This window comes from Brassica oleracea, chromosome C5, assembly GCF_000695525.1.
Source record: "Brassica oleracea var. oleracea cultivar TO1000 chromosome C5, BOL, whole genome shotgun sequence".
NCBI lineage: Eukaryota > Viridiplantae > Streptophyta > Magnoliopsida > Brassicales > Brassicaceae > Brassica > Brassica oleracea.
The window spans coordinates 38,166,117-38,171,153 of NC_027752.1; positions in this window are offsets into that span (position 1 = coordinate 38,166,117).

Consider the following 5,037-nt stretch of genomic DNA (forward strand, 5'->3'; position numbering starts at 1 on the left):
GGTTTACATCCAGCCACATGGAAGACCCATTCAACCTTAGTCTTTATGAGTTTGACCATGTCATTATGTAGAGTATCTTTGTAATCAATTCTCCCTTTGACTCCACCTTGTATGAACCACTATATATAGTGGTATATAGTGGTGTAAGCAATAAGAAATATACAACATATTTTCACAAATCTTCTCTCAAATCTTAACAAAGTGCATTTTTTCACGGATATTAGGAGGATTTTGTTATTTTACTTTTATTGTCGCCACCCCAGCCAGAGATCGAACCGGTTTTGGTTCTGCTAAATTCCGTTTATTTTGTCTTTATCTCCTTTTGCTAGAGTAGTACGTAGTTTCCTCTGATCCTTTCATTTAGTAAAGTCTAAAAGGATTTCATCACAAAGTGTGTTATTTCATCACAAAATGTTGACACACTTACAAGACTGGTTAGATTCATAAAGCACTATCTCAACAGTATCTATCTATACATTGATTAGCTCTCTTAAAAATGCTCTTTGACTTCAGTACTTCAATGTACAACTTTGGCCTTGATGCAGAAAACATTGAAGATAGACACAAGTCTTCAGCGCAGAAAAAATGTCAAGATTTAATTGGGCCTGAAAAGATATAGGGCTATCTGCAAAATTGACTCAAAACTCAAAATCAAACACAAAATTAACATACAATTTTTTTGGAAATTTCATTTGCCTTATTCACTACAAAAGTTTGGATTATTCACAAAAATACTATTAATTTTTTTTTCCGAAAATGGCTTTTATACTCTCTCAACCTCATCATCTTCAAGTATTTACAAGATTGTCATTGCCATCAATACACCAACCACTATTAACAACCAATTTGAAGTTCTTAATGCACCCAAAATTGATTTACACTCATTCTTTCTCATTTCTTATGAACTAAAAACAACATCTCTTTTACTTTCTCTCTATATTCATCCAAAAAACCCAAGATTTTGATTCTAAATTTTTTTTATGGTTCATTGAGCCATTCAAGCTTACGATTCTTGGTGGGTCACATTTGTTTAAGCTTATGGATGCTTGGAGAAGACTTTTGTGTGCTAAAAAAGCTATCTCACTGGTTGAAACTATGATATCAATTTTTTTTTTCAGATTTGTTTGTCGGAAGACTTCCGTGTAAGTCTTCTGGCAGTAGAAGACTTACACGGAAGTCTTCTGGACAATGCAGATGTTAGTTTTGCAATTGACTTTTATATGTGTTTGTAGAGACGGCTTCTATGGAAGTCTTCCACTTTCCTTTGTTAACAAAAAAACTCAAAAATACCAGAGAAGAATTTCCGGTAAGTCGTCTAGGATAAACATGTTGGTTTTGCATTTGACCGGATTGTCAAAATCAGACAAAACACATGTTAGTTTTGCATTTGAAAGTCTTCCGGTAAGTCGTCTAGGATAAACATGTTAGTTTTCCGGTAAGTCTTCTAACATGTATCTAATCAGAAGAAGAAGAAGTTGTCATTTTCCCAAACATGAAAACTGGGATCACCTGATTTGAAAGTGAGATAGCTTCTCCATCCTAACTCCTATGAGATTTATTCAATTTCCTGGTTGGTGGTTCTCCACTACTTTATGTATCCAAATCAAGCTTCTTACATCGCGATTCATCCTGGTTTGATAAGAAGGACGAAGAAGTTGTCATATTCCCAAACATGAAAACTGGGATCAGCTGATTTGAAAGTGGGATAACTTCTTCATGCCAACTCCTATGAGATTTATTCAACTTCCAGGTGATTCTCCACAACTTAAGGTATAAAAATCAAGCTTCTTACGTCGCGATTCATCCTGGTTTGATAAGAATGACGAAGAAGTTGTCATTTTCTCAAACAGGAAAACTATGATCACCTGATTTGAAAGTGGGATAGCTTCTTCATCCTAACTCCTATGAGATTTATTCAACTTCCAGGTGATTCTCCACAACTTAAGGTATAAAAATCAAGCTTCTTACATCACGATTCATACTGGTTTGATTAGAATGACGAAGAAGTTGTCATATTCTCAAACAGAAAAACTGTGATCACCTAATTTGAAAGTGGGATAGGTTCTTCATCCTAACTCCTATGAGATTTATTCAACTTCCTGGTGGTTCTCCACTACTTTATGTATCCAATTCAAGATTCTTACATTGCAATTCATCCTGGTTTGATTAGAATGACGAAGAAGTTGTCATATTCTCAAACAGAAAAACTGTGATCACCTAATTTGAAAGTGGGATAGGTTCTTCATCCTAACTCCTATGAGATTTATTCAACTTCCTGGTGGTTCTCCACTACTTTATGTATCCAAATCAAGCTTCTTACAATGTGATTTATCCTGGTTTGATTATAATGACGAAGAAGTTGTCATTTTCCCAAACAGGAAAACTGGGATCACATGATTTGAAAGTGGGATAGCTTCTTCATCCTAACTCCTATGAGATTTATTCAACTTCCTGGTGGTTCTCCACTACTTTATGTATCCAAATCAAGCTTCTTACATCGCGATTCATCCTAGTTTGATTAGAATGACGAATAAGTTGTCATTTTCCCAGATAGGAAAACTGAGATCACATGAATTGAAAGTGAGATAACTTCTTCATCCTAACTCCTATGAGATTTATTCAATTTCCTGGTGGTTCTCCACTACTTTATTTATCCAAATCAAGCTTCCTACATTGCAATTCATTCTGGTTTGATTAAAATAACGAAGAAGTTGTCATATTTCCAAACAGGAAAACTGAGATCACCTGATTTGAAAGTGAGATAGCTTCTTCATCCTAACTCCTATGAGATTTATTCAACTTCCTGGTGATTCTCCACTATTTAATGTATCAAAATCAAGCTTCTTACATCTCGATTCATCCTGGTTTGATTAGAATGACGAAGAAGTTTTCATTTTTCCAAACTGGAAAACTGAGATCACCTGATTTGAAAGTGGAATTGCTTCTTCATCATAATTCCTACGAGATTTATTCATAGACGACTTAGCGGAAAGTCTTCCGGTAAGTCGTCTAGGATAAACTTCAAGCACCACAAAAAAGGGGAATAGACAAAACACATCAAAATCAGATTTTAAAAAGCTAACCTCAGCTTGGTATTCAAACTTGTCACCTGACCATTCTTTAGTCGTCTCTTTCTCCGCCACGGTGGCGTCACACTTCGCTGGTTACATCTCTTTCTGAGGTTCCAACTACAGTAAACACCGTGTTATATCTCTCTGGGCCAGCCTCATCTTATGTCTCTCCATTAACGAAATCAAACCATCGCAGTGCCAGGAACTCATACATCTGATCCAAACACGATTACAACTTCATGAACTGATCGAGAGAGAGGGGTGAAGAGAAGACGACGAGGGAAGGAAGGAGAAGAGCCGTCAGAGAGAGAGAGAGAGAGAGAGAGAGAGAGAACAATTTTTTTATGAGACTAGTGTTTTGACTTTTGAGTTTTAGATATTCTCAGTATGATTAATGTTTTCTAACAAAAATTAAATTTTAATTTAATGTTTAGCAAATGTGACAAAAAAAAATTTAATTTTTAACCAGGAACTTTAAAAAATTTAGTAAAATTTGAGCGGAAAGTAGTAAAATTTTAGGCGGGAATATTAGATACGGTTAGGACGATTTCCTCTAAGACTTCTTGGAAGTCGTCTAGACCTTAATATTCACCAGACGACTTCCAGGAAGTCGTCTAGACCCTAAATATAACTGCTAAACTAAATTAACTAACTTAACACTTCATAAAATCAAATTAAACGTAAAAAGTGTTTACTATACACATAAATAAACACATATAGGTAAAATTTTAATTTTTCAAAAAAACATTTAAGCTTTCCAAAATCTAACCCTAAGAATACATACAAGAGTACAACATATGTTGCCAAACCGTAGACCAAAGAATATCATGATTCACTACTTTAACTCATCTATGTTGAAAACAATTCAATTTTATTATATCTTAATTTATATCACTTAAAATTGTGAATAATTACATGATTTCAATTTTAGGTTAGTTTTGCAATTTCACAACACTTTTAGGTTAGTTTTGCAATTGTTTCAAGTTTGGGTATAGTTTTACATTTAAAGTCAAGTTTTGAATCATATTTGTCAAATCCTCCGAAAATATAATTTACAATCATACTTTTCGTTTTGAAACACTTTTTTTTTAAACACTATTTACGATCATACTAAAGGTTAGATTTAAGTTATATCCATAGTACATAAATCAACATGCGCTTGTCATATGCAACATCAACACCATACAATTTACAATGATACTGAAGCAAATTGCATGCAGCTTCTGCATAATCATATGCAACATGCGCTTGTGAAAGATATATATACACCTAACCTGTGTGTACCATCATATGCTTGAGATCAAAAGCATGAAAGTAACGCATGAGTTTCAGCTAATGGTGTAACCTACTTTTTCATTTGGTAAAGAACTCATCAGCTTCATGAATTAGGCCTCGTCTACTAAATCCCGATATCATTGTAGTATGTTACAACGTTAGGCTTTATTATTTTAAGAAAAGTACCAAAATAAAACCAAAGCATCTTAAACCTTGCACACCTGTTGAATAATGATAGTATACTACCAATACTAACATCCATTTATCTCTTTCGCATGTACTCAAATATTATTAGCGCTTTCTCTACGTTCCTGTTATAGCATAGACCATCTAGCAATAGCAGAACGTTGCACCAGGAGAACCCAAATATTTTAATTGATTAAAATGTTTCTTTGTGATATTAATGCTCATTGACCAAAAAATCATCTTCTGCAAGTGCTTTGAGATGAATTGTCACGCCTATGATTCGTGTAGAGTTGTTTAGGAAAATGTTTGTTTAAAGAATATTAATGTACATCATTGTAACAGAAATTTAACGAGATATGATAATAGCTACAGTGAAATCAAGTTGATCTTCCGGTGACATAGCGGTTCTATATACCTTGTGGTTGTTGGAATTCATGAGTGTTTGTCTCATGTCATGAGAGTATTCAGTTAACTTGTAACTGAATCCCCTTCAACCACACAACAG